We start from the raw sequence: 20,185 nt of genomic DNA on the forward strand, positions 1-20,185 counted from the left end.
CTCCACTGAGTACCTGCATTACCTAGGCGCCTGGAACACCTGGAAGAGGTCACATTTGCATTCACTGAGGTCACATCTGAATTTGATGTGGCCACACCTTTCTCCACCCATACCCCAGATAAGGCCTAACCCAGGCCCAGATGCTCTCTTTCCCAACTCTCTCTCTTTCCCAGCTCTCTCTTTCCCAGTTCTCTTTCCCAATTCTTTCCCAACTCTTTCCCAGGCCTTTCCCAGGCCTTTCCCTGCCTTGTGGAGGGCCAAAATGGCCTGGTGCCATCTTGAGTAAACCTACCCCTTACCTGAATACCAAAAAAAAAAAAAAGAATTCATAGTAGTTCTTAATCTAAAAACATAATATGGACAGGTTTCTCAGCAGAGGAAGCAGGAAAACCCAGACAGCCCTTCCAATATTCCCATGTGGTGTTTCAAAAATCACTAATGATGAAGGAAATGGTGGCCTTGAATTTCAGGAAGGCCATTCAGTGGGCATGAGGGGTTTATTTAGATTCATTCTCTTAATTTGTGTACTTTTGGCATTATTGGCATCTGACTCAGTGTTTCATTCTTGATAATCAAATGCTCTACCACTGTAGCCCTGCCACATCCCTTTGTGTGATGCTTTATGCCAAGACCAGACATTCTGTTATCCTCCTACTTGCATGTCATGCCACACTGCGATGACAGATGCATGCCACCATCCTCAGCTTTTCAATTTTTTCCCCATGCTATCCTGAAAGGTCAATGCTCCTGATTTTAGCTCTTCCATGCAGCTGGGATGAAATTTTTATTAAAAACAAAATTAAGAGCCTAAATTTGGTTTTTAAAAAGTTCAATACATGTGTTACAATTTTCTCCCAAAACATAAAATCCTGTGCTTCTAACTTTAAAATACTTAGCCAGCTAAGGGGTATTATGCATTTTGAATGCCTAACAACCACCCCAAAGTAGGCTGGCTACACACATGCCCATCACATCTATGTTCATGATTTGCCCAATAGTGACTGCTCTGACCCTGAGCCCCTTCACTTTCTCACAGTCCATCTCTAAGCAATTCTCAATAAAATCTGCACGTCAAGTACCCCATTTCCCAAACCCTACCTGCATCATGACATATAGAACCCACCTCACCTGAGAACCTGCAATTGTTCTCACCAAATACCTGGCAGACTCACCTATGAAACCACGAGCCTGGTTTGGTCATTCACTTACATAACAACGTGACAGCTTCCTGGCTTTGTGGAGGGAACCTACACTGAATCATTGTGAAATAGCAGTCAAAACCGTGAAATCAACAACAGATACATGCTTTGTATCTGGTGAAAGACTGTGCTCAGGGAAGACTCAAAACAGTCCCTCCAAACAGACAATTCACTATGACAAGTGTAGTGACCATTGGATTCACAATCCTGTGTGCACATACTGAGTTGGAATCTCCTTCTCTACAGGCTTGATAAGCAAATAGTCACTACACCCCCTAATATGGTGACACCTTCTCTGAAACCATTTGAGGTCTGAGCGACATGGGAAGAATTGGACATGGATCAATGGAAGCCACTGCACAGCCCAAAGTTCCTCAGGGGTCTGGAAAGGGACCTCTCCTGATGGTGAAGGATATCAAGGCCTTTCTTTCAGGAGCCAAGGCAAGATAACCCTGACTTCTCTGCAGGTGCAGACACTTACTTTGAGATACTCTCGCTGAATGACACCACCACACAAGTGGAAGAGTGAGGTCTCCAGAGAATGCACTTAGGGAAGAACAGTTGCAAATCGCACCATAGGTTGGATCTGACAGGAGCCTGCTGTTCACTGGCACCGAGGTGACAGGATAGCATCCCATTTTCCAGGCTCTATGGTAGCACAGGAGGGGGGCTCTGCCTTGGAATGCTCTGTCCCCCATACTTTATTGGTTCAACAGATGTGAAATCCACGAATAGAATTCCTCAGAACCTTCTTGAAGGCCCTTGGTGTCTTTCTCATCCAATCGCTGCCTCCAACAGTGACTGGAAGTAGCCTCAGCTTCTGAAGGACCCCCCAGCTTCTGTCTGACTGGTGGCTTCCAGTCAAGCACACAGGCACTGGTCCTTTTCTTGAATTAGATGGGCCTCACTTGTCTCATCTGAGGGCAAGCCACAGAATTATGGCTTGAGTCTGAAGAAGGTCTAGTCACTGCCACCTTTGAGCTGCCATGTGTTGAGGCCACCAGAGACCATGTATACACGACAGTCTCTGAGGACTCCACACACAGAAGCCCAGTTATTCTAGCATTTCAGGTGCCCTGCCAAACACTTAAGGGAATGGCTACAGGACCAGAAGACCAACTCAACAGAACCAGCTTAGACTAACTTGTGATATTTCAAGATCATGATGTTTCCTTTGCTCTCGACACAAGATAATTATGCCAAATGCAAAAACAGAGCAACTGCTATCCTGTCACAACTAAAAGTGTGGTGTTCCCACTATCTGTTTCAGTGGTGCTGTCCTGGGACTGGTTGCTCTGCCACAAATTGGGTGTCTCATGCAGTCCCTGACATCTGCTCAGGAGGTGGGAAAATACAACCACCTACATAAAAGGGAAACAAATCACACTACTTTGGCTGAATTTGAACCATGATCCCTCACATCTCAGCTTTCTGAGCAGCTAAGAGTATAGCTACGAACCCCAGCTCACCAGAAAACACCAAGTGTTTATTCTTAATAGCAAAGTGTATGCCCTTAGAGCAAGGCATGCAGGCTGGTGGTGAGGGCCTGGCTTTGAATCCTGGCTTGTTTGATCTCATTGGTAGAATATGGTGGTAATGGGATTACCTTCCTTAGCTGGTTACTGAGGGGGAACTGTGGGAAACTTAACATATTAAAGACATTTGGGACAATGACCAATGTCAATGGTCAATAGACAATGGCCAGGGCGTGTGGGCATGATCAGTTTGAAGGGCAAACATTCTGCAAACAATTCTTATTGCAAACACATTGCCTTCAAAGCCGTTGCATGATTTATTAAAAAGGGAGTAAGGGATGCTAGTCTGGTTCTGGAAACAGACATAACCCAAATTGCTGCCAATTCCTCAGTGAGACCTGGGAACGCATGATCAATAGGCAGAAAGTGGACCACAATATGTGGGTATGGACAAAGTTTGTTGACATATCACATGCTGATTTACAGCATACAGACCTAAAAGTAGATCTTCAGACAAAGAGCAGAAAGTTAACTTTACACAATTTCATACGAACACAGACAATTAGAGGTAATTTTAAGTCAGTAAGCAGGAAGAATTAAACCTTGTCAACAAATGTGAAGTAGCTCCAGTGATCAAAGGTTGCAAAGAGTAAGCAAGGCACAGGTGAGCTTCCTTAGACACACAAAGAGAGTCTCCGGGCATTGTTCTATAGAATTACCAGGGGAGAATAATGGCACTTCCTGCAAACTTTCACCTGAGTCTGGCAGCTGGGCATCAGGCCTTTGCCCTGACATGGAGAAAGGGAAGTCCCTCTTATTTCCCCCAGAGGGAATACATGCAGGCATATGCACCCTCATGGCATGTAAGACTTCAGATGGGGTCATGAGAATCAATGCCTCCAACTAACTTGCCTACTTGGTTCCTACAGCTGTAGAGCTCCACCTTCCTCACACCAACATTTTCTCCTTGTGACTGCCCAGAGACAAGAAAGTTTCCAGACAACTGGAAAGGGTTGCCTTCCTGGAGGTCTCTGATTGGAGAAGAGGCTTGGTAATGAGGACTTCCCATTGGTGGGTTCCAGTGCTGATGTTCTGTGACCTTCCCAAAAATCTTACACCTTCCCTCCCCTACCTTTCAGAATGACAGCACAAAAGCCATTGTAAACACCTGTCTCTACTTTACCCTAACCCACTTTCTTATTTCAAAGGGTAGGGGTTGGGGGCATAAGTTTGCATCAGGAAGCTAAGCCAGCAAACAACAAAATAACTTGAGTTTAAAAAGATCTTAACCCCAGGAATACCTCCCTGAGAAGGAGGAGAAGTGCTTTTATGGACTTCTTCAGAACTATGGTATTCAAAATGGAGTGCTACAGACAAACCAATGGGGTAAAGAAGTAAGATGCAGGCTGAGCATCTCTAATCTGAGAATCTTGTGTTGTGATGCTGTCTCAAGTGAGAAGATTCCACATTGGGCTTCATGTGACTGTGGCCATCAAAACAGGAGCACACTGCTACGGGCTCATGCCTGTAATGATAGCTGAGATATAAGGAAGTCTACAGTTCAGAGCCAGTGTAGGTAGAAAAGTCTCTGAGATTCTGATCCCCAATTAACCACAAAAATGTAGACATGGAGCTGTGTCTCAAGTAGTAGAGCACGAGCCTTGAGCAAAAAGCTCAAGGTAAGTGCTCAGTTCCTTAGATCAAGCCTCAGGTACAACACAAAAGGAAATGAAAACAAAAAACATCAAGGCAGAGGGGGGTTCCGGGAAGATGGCGGAGGAGAAGCTGGAATCTGAACAAGCTCTCACATAGAAAGCAGTTTTAGAGTTCCAGTGAACAGTCCTAAGCCAGAGAATCACACCAAGTGTGCCATCACAGGACAGAGAGTTAGACAAGAGAGGGGAAGCCAAGGAAAGAAGACACATCTGAGCGCTTGCCAGCTGCTGCCTCAGCGGCAGCGGCAGGGTTGCGGCGGAGACCACAGCCGGGACCATACCTGAGCGCTCACACAGAGAGTCCGGGACGAAGGAGCCAGACGCAGCGGGCGAGTGGATTCTACTAAACACCAGCAAGAACCGACAAGGAGCGGACATCTTCATCCTGCAGTTTGCAGACCAGAGACGACCCAGGATCCAAGACTTGGCGTGAGTAGAAGCTCGACGTCCTCACTCTTTCTCAGGGAGCAGAGGAGGGAAGGCCACCCCTCCCCCCTTAGCACCAGTGATCTCCATCTTGGATACCGACAAAGTTCGGAGGATCTGCCAGCTCCAACTCAGGCCATGGAATAAAACGAGTCATTTAGCAGGTCACAAGAACTTAATGGTGAAGTAACCTGCCAGACTCAGCTCCATCCAGGGAAAAGTCAACCAGCTCAGGCGCCAGCCATTGGAGTGCCTTGCCTCACTGGGTAACCAGAGCCAGAGGCTGCCCCTCCCTCTAGCAGCCTCCACAATCAATTGAAAAACAGAAACCCTAAGAATGGCTCCAGGCTGGGCTCTGTGAGTTTTTTCACAAAATAGCCCCAGGGAAAAGCTACTGATTGTTGAAAGGCCTAAACTCTACCCAGAAACTAGCCTCACCACTGCATCCCCCTCTTTTGTGATTCTCAAAGCAGATCACCCTCCCATTAAACTAACCTGGGAGGGGGATCTCAAAATCTTGGGTAAAGCAGAGCATTTTTCTGCCTGTTGGAACAAACTGACTTAAGAAACCAATCAAGCCACAGGACCTCAAGCTGACCAGAGACTCCAACAAGAGGCTGGTTACAGACAAAAGGGAGATACAGGATTCTTCCCAACCCTGCCCCCTCCAAAAAAATCAAAGAACTTTTTTTTTTTCTTCTTCTTCTTCTTTTCTTTTTTTTTTTTTTTGGTACCTTATATATATATATATATATATATATATATATATATATATATATATATATATATATATATATATATAAATTTTTTTCCTTTTTTAAAATTTTATTAATCTTTAATTTTTGCCTTTTTTGAAAAAATAATTGTTTTCCAGTAACTTTTTTTTCCTCTTATAATTTTTATTTTAGGAATACGTGAATGTGCATTTTCCTTTCTTTTCTTGTCTTCTTTCTCTTTTTTTTCTTTCTTAACTATCTTTTTGTTTTTTGTCTAGCTCTACTGAACTTCTGATCTTTTTTTCTCCCTTTCTTATCCCTCTCACCTTTTCCTCTCTTTTGATCTTCTTTATGTGACTTAACTCTTGTCCTGCACATCCTCAGATAAACCCGTACTTAACTAGTAGACCCTATCCCCCATTGTGTACACACTTAATCCACAAATTTATTACTCAATTCAAAACCTCTGAGACTTAAGTTCCTTAATAGCAGTACTACCTCTTTATACCGATATAATATTTTAAGCATTTTTTTGAGTTTTTCACTTCTCCTCTATGTCCCTTCCCTTCTGTTAATATACTCACATTCCTCTCTAAATAGATGGTTTTTTGATCTCCATAATAATATTAATTTTTACGTTTCTTTTTTTTTTCTGGTCTCTTTTCATTTCCCTTTCCCTTTCTTCTTTTTCTCTCTCTCTCTACTTGCATCCTACCCAACCTATATCCTGCATTGGGATTAGGACATAGTTAACTCTCCCTGTGCCTCCCCACACCAATCTATTCCAATTTTTTACCCACATCTCTCCCTAACCCTAATAATTTCTGGTTTTCCAAATTCTTCTCTGCGGTTTGAAGCCCATTAACATATGTTGAATAGATGTATCTGTTGAACTAGATTGTATCTGTAGACTATTGACTGTAAAAATGCAAACGTTGGTTGATGGTTGCCTTAAGATAGTGTTCTAGTACAAAACTGGTGCTATTTTCATCTCAAATGGGCAGAGTAAGCCGGAAAAACACAAGAAAAATGGCAAATCTGGGTAACTCAATTCCCAATCTTGATAATGAGGGCTCAGAACAGATAATGAATAATCCAGAGGAGAGTTCCCAAATAGCTCTACAAACACTGCTGGCAAACATGATAAATGAGAAGTTTGACAACTTACAAACGACTCTGTATGAGCGTGATAGGGAGAGAGAGGAGGCATCCCAAAAATTTATACAGGAATATCATAAGCGTGAGGAAGCTACTCAAAAAATGATACAGGATTTGTGTGAACAAATTGAGAATACTCAAAGAGAAATGGAGGAATGGCATGAGCAGGCTGAGAACACTCAAAGAGAACTGCAGGAATCCCATGAATGGGAGGAAAGAGAACTGAAGGAATTCCACGAACGGGAAGAAGCTAATCAAAGAGTAATACAGGAATTGAGAGACCAGGTAGAGAATACACAAAGATCACTAAAGGCATTCATGGAATCCATTAACAAAGAGCTGAAGGAAGTCAGGAAGATCACAAAGGGAATGCTGAATGGAATCCAACAGAAGGAATGGGTGTCCAAAGAAACCATAACCAATCAACTAAGTGATTTGAGAACAAACACTGAACACCAAATTAAGGAAGTAAAGAAATTCATACAAGACCTAAAACAAAGCTTCGACAAAGAACCTGAAGCCATCAAAGCTGACCAATTAGAAGGAAAAGAGATTAAAAACAAAGTAGAGAGTCTTGACAGCAGGTTAGACCATGCAGAAGATCGAATCTCAGGGATTGAAGACAGCCTAGATATTATAGAGAAAGAACATACAACCATCCAAGACAAGTCAAAGAAATATGATAGATCTATTCAACACCTGGAAGACACCATCAGAAGGCCTAATCTAAATAATGGGTGTAGAGGAGCATCTAGAAACAGAAGTTAATGGTCTAGGAAATTTGTTTAACAGGATCCCAGCAGAGAACTTCCCAAACATACAAAAAGATAGGCCTATTCAGATACAAGAAGCTTTTAGAACCCCAAATAGACCAGACCAGAATAGGACATCATACCGTCACACTATAATCCACACAGGATCAACTCAGAACAAGGAAAAGATCCTTAAAGCTGTCAGGGAGAAAAGGGTAATCACCTATAAAGGGAAAGCAATTAGAATCACCTCAGATTTCTCAGCAGAGACAATCAAAGCAAGAAGAGCCTGGAATGATGTATGCCATGCCCTAAAAACAAACAACTATTAACCAAGAATACTGTACCCAGCTAAACTCTCCATCATAACTGAAGGCCAAATAAAAACCTTCCATGGCAAAGAAAAATTGAAACAATACATCTCCACCAAACCAGCCCTACAAAAGATTCTTAAAGATGTCCTACACATAGAAAACCAACAAGACCTCAATAAAGGCCAAGAAACTGCACCCTAACTGAGAATCCGAGAACCATAGGAAGAACCCAGTTTTCACAGCCCCCATGAAGGTGGATAACATGGCAGGAACTCCCAAATACCTCTCAGTCTTATCTCTTAATGTTAACGGACTGAACTCTCCAATTAAGCGACATAGACTGTCTAGTTGGATTAAAAAACAAGACCCTTCTTTCTGCTGCCTGCAGGAGTCACATCTTGCCCGTAAAAAAGAACACATTTTCAATGTTAAAGGCTGGAACAAAATCTACCAAGCAAAATGCCCCCATAAACAGGCGGGAGTTGCAATCCTAATATCAGATAAAATAGACTTCAAATTAAATTTCATGAGAAGAGATAAAGAAGGTCGCTACATACTAATTAAAGGATCTCTCCTTCAGGAGGATATTACAATTCTAAATATCTATTCGCCAAACAATGGAGCACCCAAATTTATCAAAGAAACACTACTTTCCCTCAAATCCCATATAGATCCAAAGACATTAATTGTTGGGGATTTTAACACACCACTCTCCCTACTAGGTAGATCAACTTGGCAAAAACTCAACAGAGAAACCGCAGATCTAAACAGCTGCATAGATCAACAAGACTTAACAGAAATCTACCAGACATTTCCCCCAGCAGCATCAGAATACACGTTTTTCTCAGCAGCACATGGAACGTTTTCTAAAATAGACCATATTTTACGCCACAAAGCAAACTTGTCTAAATTCAGAAACATTGAAGTTATACCTTGCATCCTCTCTGACCACAATGGAATAAAATTAGAACTCTACACCAAAATCCACCAAAGAAAGTCCAGCATCACACGGAGGCTGAACAACAAACTGCTGAATCATGAGTGGGTCATGGAAGAGATTAGAAAGGAAATTCAAATGTTCATGCTATTCAACAAAAATGAACACACAAATTACCAGCTCCTCTGGGACACAGCAAAGGCAGTACTCAGAGGCAAGTTTATAGCTCTGAGCTCCTACATCAACAAATTGGAGAGATCTGAAACTAACAATTTAATGACACATCTAAACCTCCTTGAAAAAGAACAGCAAGATAAACCCCAATCCAGTAGATGGAAAGAAATAATCAAAATTAAATCAGAATTAAATGAATTAGAATCCAAAAAAACTGTAGAAAGAATCAACAAAACAAAGAGTTGGTTCTTCGAAAAACTTAACAAAATTGACAGACCCTTAGCAAATCTTATCAGAAAAAGAAGAGAACACACCCAAATTAATAAACTCAGAGATGAGAATGGAAACATCACCACGGAAACAACCAAGATTAAGAACATTATAAGGGAATACTTCTCAAAACTTTATGCTAATAAGTTTGAGAACTTGACAGAAATGGACCTTTTCCTAGCAAATATTGACATGCTAAAACTAAACCAAGATGAGTTAAACTATCTTAACAGGCCCATATCAAGCATTGAAATAGAAACAGCAATAAGAGATCTCCCAGTTAAGAAAAGTCCAGGACCAGATGGTTTTACAGCGGAATTTTACAAGGCCTTCAAAGCAGAGCTCACACCAATACTCCTCCAACTCTTCAATGAAATTGAAAGAGAAAGCTCACTACCCAACACATTCTATGAAGCCATCATAACCCTCATCCCAAAACCAGGCAGGGACTCATCAAAGAAAGAGAACTATAGACCCATTTCTTTGATGAACATTGATGCAAAACTTCTCAACAAAATTTTGGCCAATCGACTTCAACAACTCATCCAAAAAATCATACACCACGATCAAACAGGAATCATTTCAGCGATGCAAAGCTAGTTCAATATACGCAAATCAATTAATATTATTCATCACATCAACAGGAGCAAGCATAAGAACCACATGGTTATCTCAATAGATGCAGAAAAAGCATTCGACAAGATCCAACACCCCTTTATGATGAAGGTTTTGGAAAAATTAGGAATCCATGGAACATTCCTCAATACAATAAAGGCTATATATGACAAACCTACAGCCAGCATTATACTCAATGGTGAAAACTAAAGCCATTTTGTCTTAACTCAGGAACAAGACAAGGATGCCCACTCTCTCCACTTCTCTTCAATCTAGTAATAGAATGCCTAGCTACAGCAATAAGACAAGATGCAGACATAAAGGGGATCCAAATAGGGAAAGAAGAAATAAAACTCTCCCTCTTTGCAGATGACATGATCTTGTATTTAAAGAATCCCATAGACTCCACTCCCAAATTACTCAAGCTGATTCAAAACTTTGGCAATGTAGCAGGTTATAAAATTAACCCCCCAAAATCAATGGCTTTTCTGTATGTCAACAAGGAGAAACGTGTGGCTGAAATTAGGAAAGCAACTCCATTTGTAATAGCCCCACAAAAAATAAAATACCTAGGAATTAACTTAACTAAAGAAGTGAGAGACCTCTATGATGAAAACTTTAAAATCTTAAAAAAGGAAATCAACACAGAACTTAAAAAATGGCAAAACCTCCCATGCTCCTGGATTGGCAAGATTAACATCGTGAAAATGGCAATACTTCCCAAGGCTATCTACAAATTCAACGCAATACCTATCAAAATTCCAACCTCATTCTTCAAGGAAATAGCAGAGGCAATCCAAAAATTCATATAGAACAATAAAAGACCCTGAATAGCAGAAACGCTCCTCAACGGAAAGAACACTGCTGGAGGAATATCAATACCAAATTTCAAACTCTACTATAAAGCCATAGTAATCAAAACAGCTTGGTATTGGCATAAGAACAGACCTCAGGACCAATGGAATAGAATTGAAAACCCAGAAATGAACCTACAGACCTATAGCCATCTGATCTTCGATAAGGGAGCTAAAACAATAGAAGGGAAGAAAGACAGCCTCTTCAGTAAATGGTGCTGGCAAAATTGGTTAACTACATGTAGAAAACTAAAGCTAGATCCTTATATATCACCCTGCACCAGAATCAACTCCAAATGGATCAAAGACCTTGAAGTCAAAGCAGATACTCTGAAAACATTACAGGATGGAATAGGAGAAACCCTAGGTCTCCTTGGCTCAGGTCGAAATTTTTTTTTTTTTAAGAAGACAACTTAATGTTTATTAAAATTGAGTATTCACAGTACTACTAAAGGCAGCTTTTAAATTGCTCAATATATACAATGAGGTATATGGAAAATGATGTAGGTACAGAAGGCTCTCTAATTCTGCAAATTCTTTTTGCTCTCTTTGGCAAATATATGTAAGAGATGTGCCTATCTTCAGACTCTGATTTGTTAGCACTATATAAATAATCCCCTTATTACGGTATTTGATGGGAAAGACAGTAGAGATAAACAGATAAAAACAATAATTATTTACATAGCCTTATTTAATGATTATTAATATCCCTAGTGAAAACATAGGACTTCTACCAGTTAAACAGCATTCTAGCAAGAACAAATACATCATCACACAGATACTGTTAAACGAAGATCCTCTTTGTACACCCAAATTCATGAACAGGCCTGGATGGCAGTACATATTGCTCATTTATTATGGATGGATTTCCCATTTTACAAACAAAGCTCTCATTGTGGTTTGAGAATATTTTTTGTATGTATTTTCTGACCCCACAGAAGGCCGAAATTTTTTGAATAGAGACCCGGAAACACAACAAATCAAAGAAAGGTTGGACAAATGGTATTGCATAAAGTTGCAGAGCTTCTGCAGGGCAAATGACATAGCTAGCAAGATCAATAGAAAGCCCACAGATTGGGAGAAGATCTTTACTAGCTATACAACGGACAAGGGTCTCATATCTAAAATATACTTGGAACTCAAAAAATTAAATCCCCCAACAACAAATCCTCAAAGAAACAACTGCTCAATAAATAAGTGGGAGAAAGACTTAAAGAGAAACTTCTCTGAAGAAGAAGGAAGGATGGCCAAAAGACACATGAAGAAATGTTCAACATCCCTAGCCATAAAAGAAATGCAAATTCAAACAACATTCAGATATCACCTCACCCCAGTTAGAACGGCAAAAATCAAGAACTCTAACAACAACAGATGCTGTAGGGGATGTATACAGAAAGGAACCTTACTTCATTGTTGGTGGGAATGTAAACTTGTTCAACCACTTTGGAAAGCAGTATGGAGGTTCCTCAAAAGACTTCACATAGAACTCCCCTATGACCCAGCAATCCCACTTTTGGGCATTTACCCAAATGTTTACAAACAAGACCACACTAAAGCTACCAGCACAACAATATTTATTGCAGCATTATTTACCATAGCTAAGATATGGAACCAACCCAGATGCCCCTCAGTAGATGAATGGATCAAGAAAATGTGGTATATGTACACAATGGAATTCTATGCCTCCATCAGAAAGAATGACATTGCCCCATTTGTTAGGAAATGGAAAAACTTGGAAAAAATTATATTCAGTGAAGTAAGCCAGGCCCAAAGAAGCATAGGTCCCATGGTTTCCCTTATTTGCAATATCTAGTATATGTATGAGTCAAGCGGAAAAGTTCAAAAAAGTTGATGTTAGGCGAAATCAACACCTAGAGAACTAGTGAAATAATTTTTCTTTCTTGCGATTGTTTCTAACATATTTATAAGATGATTTCTTTGTTGCTTTGTATGTCCCTCCCTCTCGTTATAACCCCTCTTTTCACTATATTTTTTGTTGTTATAATTTGGGGTGTGGAAGGGAAAAAAGAAATTGTTTAAATAGGGATACAAGTGGACCCATTGCAACAATGAGATGTACAAGACCTTATGTCGAAAAATGAACTTTACAATATTGGTGGGGGGTTGGGATGGGGGGAAGGGAAATGGGAGGGCAGAGATGGTAAGGGGATACAAAGGAGGAGGTAACAATGCTTGATAAGAAATGTATTCATTACCTTGCTCATGTAATTGTAACCCCTCTGTATGGAATTTTCACAATGAAAAAACATTAATAATAACCAAAAATGAAACAATTACAGGATAAATTATTTTTGAGGCTCTGGCTTCCATTCTCAACATAAATAGAAAATGCAGGAAGTAGCACTGTGTCTCAAGTGGTACAGTTCTACTCTTGAGCTGAATTGCTCAGCGACTATGCCCAGGCCCAGAGTTCAAGTTGCATGACTAAAAAAAAAAAAATGGAAAGAACCATTTCTTCCTTAGCCACAAACATAAGGGTGCTCTTTAAAGATTTTTGTAATTGAAAAATTCTCATTGTACAAATGAGTTAATGCAATTTCAAAAGGAAAGTCTAGAAAGTCAAGAAAAGCTCAATAATCAAATTCAAAATCTAGTTCTTACTTTTTAATGCAACAGTCTCTCTCATGTCTCTCATGGGTAGCTTCTATTGTAATTTACTTGGGAGTCCCAAGAGAATATAACTCAGTTTCAAATAACTCAAAGAACATCACTCCTGTTATATTACTAAGCTACATTACATCTGAGGCCTAGTGACCACATGAAATCACCAACTTTACTCGGGATGACTTCTGCCCTTGGGCAATAATAACTAGACTCCTTCACTGGTCTGAGACACCAAGATACTTCAAGAGACATAAGCCCCTCCTCTTATCAGACTTGCCAACCCAGAAAAACACCTGTTCTCAATATATGCTTAGCCATGAGTGGCTCACCCCTCTCATCTCTCAGCAATCTTCTCTTTTCCCTCAGAAAGATGAAAAGTAGTTCGAAAGTCTCTTCAACTCTTGTACAAAACATACCTATAGCATGAGATTCTCAGCATTGAGAAGGATGTCGTAACTACACCTGCCTTCATACTGCTGGTTCACCTTCTGAAACTTCTCAACCCTTTCTTCAATGATACTGCTGTCTGCTGTCTGTAGAACTGTTTTCCATCAGTACCAGCTATCCACACAGCTCCTTATAGTCTTCATTCAACAGGATCCATGAACTGAGTGTCTTCAATCTCCTCTTTTAGTTTTCTTTTTGTCGGTTGTGGGGCTGGAACTCTGACCCTGGGTACTGTCCTTCAATTCTTCAGTTCAAGGCTAGCGCTCTACCACTTGAGCCACAGTGCCAGTTTTTGGCTTTTTCTGTTTATGTGTCTGTGAGGAATTGAACCCTCGGACTCATGCATCTGAAGCAAGTACTATACCACTGAGCCACCTTCTGAGCCCCCTTCAATCTCCTCTTTGCTGATAGTCACCTGCATGGAAAAATGCAATTGGATATTTAAAATTGCCAACAAAAAGTGCCCTTCCCTCCAATTAATGGATTGTGAATTCAGTTTTGTTAGCATCTTGAAGGACTTACATCTTTTTCTTCCTCTTAGAAACCTAAGGTTTAGCATGATCAGATATACTTTTGCTGAAGTAACAAATTTAGGTGGCCAACAGATCCTTTACTCATTTCACATCTATTACTAGCAGGTTACATCAAACATAAACAAGAAAGGCTTAATAAATTAAGCACCACATAAAATTCTTCTGCAAATATTCTATCTGTTCCTGTGCCAACATCATGTCCTTCTCTGGAATATGTGGCTCAGGTTGGCCTTCATAGTTGGAAGTTCTTTCAAATGCAGAGTCCTGTGAACCAACGACTTCTCTAGTTCCTACATTTAAACACAAAAAAGAGGGTTTATTTTTTTTAAAACCTTCAATACAAGCTGCTGCTTTTCCCCACACCTAACCTAATCTTTGATTAAACTCAATGGGAGGGGCCCAGCCAAGGAGAGGGATCTTAGAAATGAGAAACAGCCTTAGTCTCCTGAAGACCTACCTAGGTGGTCAGCTTCAACCTGAGTTGCTCTCAAAACAACATTGATTTCTTCAACTCCCCTTATCATTGCCTCAAGTTCGTCTTTCATGTTTCTATAACTCACTGTTATTTAACATATAGCTCAACACTCCAACTTAGTGGATAGTGAAGTTAAATAATTACTTGAAATTTAATTATCTTATATTTATAAGGTTATACAAAGTGAAACCTCATTCTAAACTGAGAAATGCATTCTTGCTAAAGTAGTCATTGCATAATCATTTCTCTTCTACTGGAGTTATTGTTTGGCTTTTTATTTTTATTTTTATTTTTGTTGTCCATGAAGCTTGAACTTTGGGCCTGGCCCCTGTACCTGTGCTTCTTTGAGCTCAAGGCTAGCTCTCTATCACTTGAGCCATAGGGTCACTTCCACTTATTTTTGAGTAGCTTATTGAAGAGTCTCAAGAACCACTATCCTCAATTCTCAAGTTCCTGAGTAGTTAATATTACAGGCATGAGCCAAGCCACTAGCACCTGCCTTGGGCTAACGTTCTAAATGAAATTGTGTAAGAAAAAAATTGTCTGTTAGTAAGGATCAGTAAAAAATTCCCTCTGACTTTGGAAACATTTTTTCTTGGTTTGTGTATTTTTCTTGCTGGTGGCAATCAAATTCAGAATTTCATGCAAACTAGGCATACTATCACTAGCCATACCTGGAGTTATTTTGTGTTCTATTTATTTTAATTTTGGAGGCTGATTCTAGGACTTGAACTCGGGGTCTGGGCACTGTCCCTAAGCATTTTTGCTTAAGGTTACTACTATGCCACTAAAGCTACAGCTGTGTTTCCAACTTTTTGATTGTTAATTGGAGATAAGCCACATAGATTTTTCTCCCTTGGGTCAGCTTTGAACAAAGATTCTTAAACTTCAGCCTCTTGACTGGCTAGGATTATAGACTTGAGCCACTAGCATACACTTATGTCTTTAAAAAATATCCATTAGTAACAATAATAAATGACTTATTATTACTACAGGATCACACCTACAATGCTACCTACTTGAGAGGCTGAGATCTGTAGATCATGGTGTAAATACATCATGGTTAGACAATTCAAAGTTCATTAATTTTTGTATGTGCTGGCCCTAAGGATTGAGGGCTTCAATTCAAAGCTTGAGCACTATTTTTGAGCCATAGTACCACTTCCAGGTTTTTCATAGTAGTTTTTCAAAGTAGTTCATAGGACTACTGGACTTTTCTGCCCAGGCTGGCTTTGAACTGCCATTTGTATCCTCCTGAGTAGGATTTAACCAGAAAAGCCACACTGAAGGTGCATACATGCTCAAATGGTAAATGCTAACCTTGGCTGGAAAAAGTTAAGAGGATTCAAGCCCCAGTATTGGCACATATACACTTATATGAATGCATGTGCATACACACACACACACACACACACACACACACACACACACACACACACACACACACACAAAACAAAAAAACCAGACTCCTATACCAAGTACCCCAGGATGAAAAAAAGGTAAAAATAACAAATTATAAGATGGATGATTATTTTAAGTAGCTTCAATAGTTACTAACATGGCTATATTGTGGCTTAGGTGGTAGAATGCTTTCCTCCCATACACCAGTTCAATTCCCCATGTTGTTCAAACCAAACCAAACGAACATAAACACACCAAGAAGCATATCCTACAAAAGATATATAATACTATGTAACAAACATTAATTATTAAAAATAACTGAAAAACAGCTAAATACAGCTATGTCAAAATCATGCATGGGGGGCTGAGAAGGTGGCTCAGTGGTAGAGCGCTTGTCTTGCATGCTTGAGGCCCTGGGTTCGATTGCCCAGCACCACATAAACAAAAAGAAAAAAGCCAGAAGTAGCTCTGTGGCTCAAGTGGCAGAGCACTAGCCTTGAGCTGAAGAGCTGAGGGACAGTGCCCAGGCCCAGAGTTCAGGCCCCATGACCGGACCCAAAAAAAAATCATTCATGGGAATACTCAATATCTAAAGAATGTATTGTTTTCTATCAAATCAATCTATAAATTGAATGCAATTTTCTGAGAAGTCTTATCAGGACTTTTTATAGTTTCAGGCTGGATAGCTTAGGAAAAATGAGACCTGGAAAATGACATCTAGGAACTCTGATAGAAACAATACATTTAGAAACATACATGCACTATCTTCTTTGCTTCTAACTCAGGGTGCGTTCATCATCTTAAGGATAAGCATCTGTTCTATGGCAAAAATATATGCATTCTTTCCTGTAAGAAATACACTAAAGGGGCTGCGAAGGTGGCTCAGTGTTAGAGTGCTTGCCTTGCATGCATGAGGCCATGGGTTCGATTACTCAACACCACATAAGAAAAAAGAAAAAAGCCAGAAGTGGCGCTGGGGCTCAAGTGGTAGAACACTAGCCTTGAGCTGAAGATCTGAGGGACCGCGGCCAGGCCCAGAGTTCAGGCCCCATGACTGGACCCTCCCCCCGATAAAAAGAAATACACTAAAGACTGAATCACCAAATAACCAAGAACTCAGATGGTGTAACCCCAGAGTGATTAAGAGCAAAGATAAACACCTATATATATGGCTTTATGACAGGACTTGCTTTTATTATATAAATGCCCCTGATGTCAAAGAGCTCTTTGCGTCTACCGTTAAGAGCACTCACACTCTGAGTGTGCCTCTGTCTTTCTGTTTATCTGCTTATCTGTTTGTTTGCTTGCTAACTCAATAAAACATTGCCAAGTTTTCTTACCATGGTGACTACTCTGCAAATTTTTATTCTGTGACCAAGGACCCTAAGTCAAGAGTTCCTACTTATAGAGGGAAACTTCCCCAAACCTCACCTGGACCCAGTGACTGTTGTTCCTCAAAGTTATGAGTTGAGTTGCTGAGTGGTAGAGTGCTTGCCTTAAATGCAAGAGACTCGGTGTTTGGTCCCCACTAACAGAGGAGAGGAAGGATTTCTAAAGATCAAAAGACACAAAGAATATGAAAGAACAATTTTGGGGACACACCATAACTCAAAATGAGGATTTGTTATACTAAAGCCTAGTAATCAAGACAATCTGGTATTACAGCTGAAGAAAAAGTATTACATAGGGTAGAGAACTGAGAACAAGCCTATGTAGAATCCTGAGATTTGACATTAGACTATTCAATAAATAGCTATTTGGAATAGCTAGCTATTTATATGGAATAAGATACAAAATAGACCTTAACTTAAAGCCATAGCAAACAATTCCTAAAAACAAAGGTAGAAAGCAACACTTAAAAGCTTTAAGAATGAAATAAGAGTGCATTTTAAGAATGGAGATTTTCCCCAAGGAAATGAATACAAAGGTAGGAAAATATCAATAAGTTTACATTACAGCAACACCTTGGTTGAGTAAGTAACATCAAAAAAAATATAAACATCCTCTCTTAAGACTGAAGACATTTAAATAGTATGTATTCAACAAAGGAACATTTCAATCAAGAAGATGACAGATAGGATACATGATATTGAATAAAATATCTGAGCATGCAATTCACAAGAAAAGGCATATGTGATGTGGCAAGATTTATGAAAAATATTCTGTCAGGAACAATAAAGAGATACCACACTTGTCAGACTAGGGAAAAGTTAAAAATATACTGGACAATACCAAATGATTGGAGAAGGATTATATAAGAATATATGTGGATATGGATACAAACTTTATCATTATGCAAACTGCATATAGAGGAGTAAAAGTTATCAAACACTACTGACTAAAATTCATGAAGAAAATGTTCATACATAATATGAAGGACATCACATTTAATATGCACTGTCATAAGTATTTGTGATGATTTTTAGTACACTGGAAAATTTTTCAAGGAAGAAAAAAGGGGGTAAGAAGCCTTAATAAGGACCCTCATTTGTGAAATAACTTCAAGTACCCCACTACTTACTAGTTCGTAATGTTTTCTTTTTTGTTTTGCAATTCAGTTCCCACAGGGCAAGGGCAGGAGAGGAACAGCTTCCTTTGAATTGGGGTCATCTGCAAATGGTACCTGCATCTAGGACAACACAAATCATGAAGCTAGAGGTTTGCAAGATTAAGAAAAACAGGCTAATGGCCATGACCTCTTTGTGGAAGGGGAAGCACTGGATGGGGTGAGCAACAGTATCCCCTGCTCAGGACTCATAATCCCAGTATATAGGCTATAGTTGGGAAGGGTGGTGGACATACTCCAAGCTCCAATGTGCCATCTCTTCTGCCCTCTAGAGCCCACCCTTAGTCCAACTGGCACCACATAGGCACAATCATGTGTCCACATTCCATGAATGGGTTCCCATAGAATGGCAGGGTGGGAGCAATCTTTACATGAAAATGGATATATCTCAGATGGCACTGTCTCTGAGGCTGACAAATCATGAATAAAGAGTTCCTTTACATGATCAAGAAGAGGTCCTCACTATGAAGTCACTGTACAAGGTAAACGACTAGTTAGGGAGGTAGCAACATACCCAGATCCAAGTTAATAACCCCAGGCTACAAAGGCATTACAGGGGTATGGACACAGGGCCTGGCCCAATATGCCCACAATCAGGCCTATCTGGCATCATGTATGTGCCCTCTTATGAAAGTGTGTACTGGGGCATAGGCCTATCAGAAGGGACCAGCAAGACAGTTGTCCACATGGTGAAGAGCAAGCTACCAGGCATGACCTCTCTTTAGCAGTAGTAAGCACTATTTAGGAAGGTAGGCAGCACCCCAAGTTCCAGGCGTATAAGCCCGACTCCACAGGCCTGTGAAAGGGATGTTTTATAGTCTCCAACCCCAGCCTTTTTCTCTTGGGTCCAAAAACACCTAGGACCTATCCAATTTAAAAATAGGTTAAGTGCTTTCATGGGAAAATGTGTATACACATGCACAAAATCCCTGACCCATGATTTCATTTTCACAGGACAGAGGAGGGAATGGAATCACTTTGAATTGAAGGCCTCCCAAGGCTACACTGAAATTAACCAGCTAAGGAAAAAGGACAAGCTATGGCTTCCCTTCTTCTGGATGCAATATATTGCACAACAAGGCCACTCTGGCACCACATTTGTGCCCTCCTGTGAATGTGTATACACACATGCACAACACATATCACAACTGGATTCCCACAGTTCCAACCGGGAGTGGAACCACTTACTGAGAAGGACATAGGCACATATAGCTGCACCTGGGCTGACTCATACCAGGAAGCCAGAGGTCCCAAAGTGAAGAAAAACTGGCCGCCTTGTATGGCTTCCCTGTAACCGGATAAGCCCTGGTTAGAAAGTGCAGCACCATGCCAAACTCCAGCCCTGTAATCCCAAGCAGCACAGGCCATACTCTGCAAGGGAGACATGAAAGATCTACTCTCTAAGCCTTTCTTCCCTTGGGCTGGCATCAGCACCCAAGTGGGAAAATCTTGCCACAGGTCCTTGTGTTCCACAAACTGGTGTATACACAAGCACAATGATATACTCACTCAACCCCACACAAATATTCAGTT

The 20,185-nt window shown here is 40.4% G+C and overlaps 2 long non-coding RNA genes across 3 annotated transcripts in view; both read right to left on the reverse strand.

Moving 5' to 3' along the window:
• The window catches only part of LOC138831300 (uncharacterized), a 30,974-nt gene extending 17,098 nt beyond the window's left edge, over positions 1 to 13,876 (reverse strand). Inside the window, exon 1 of the long non-coding RNA XR_011373213.1 lies at positions 13,647 to 13,876. This is a non-coding gene — a long non-coding RNA (uncharacterized lncRNA). The remainder of the gene's footprint in view (positions 1 to 13,646) is intronic.
• Positions 13,877 to 14,014: 138 nt separating this feature from the next.
• LOC138831299 (uncharacterized) lies at positions 14,015 to 19,132 on the reverse strand. Of its 2 annotated transcripts, none has more exons than XR_011373211.1 (3): positions 18,608 to 19,132; positions 14,200 to 14,500; positions 14,015 to 14,092 (listed from the first exon to the last, which is right to left on the reverse strand). It is a non-coding gene; the product is annotated as an uncharacterized lncRNA (long non-coding RNA). The 2 variants fall into 2 exon arrangements; XR_011373212.1 differs by lacking the exon at positions 18,608 to 19,132 and adding an exon at positions 17,518 to 17,551.
• Positions 19,133 to 20,185: the final 1,053 nt, after the last annotated feature.

The sequence above is a fragment of the Dipodomys merriami genome, unplaced genomic scaffold (assembly GCF_024711535.1).
Source record: "Dipodomys merriami isolate MVZ:Mamm:240054 unplaced genomic scaffold, mDipMer1.0.p SCAF_1908, whole genome shotgun sequence".
Taxonomy (NCBI): domain Eukaryota; kingdom Metazoa; phylum Chordata; class Mammalia; order Rodentia; family Heteromyidae; genus Dipodomys; species Dipodomys merriami.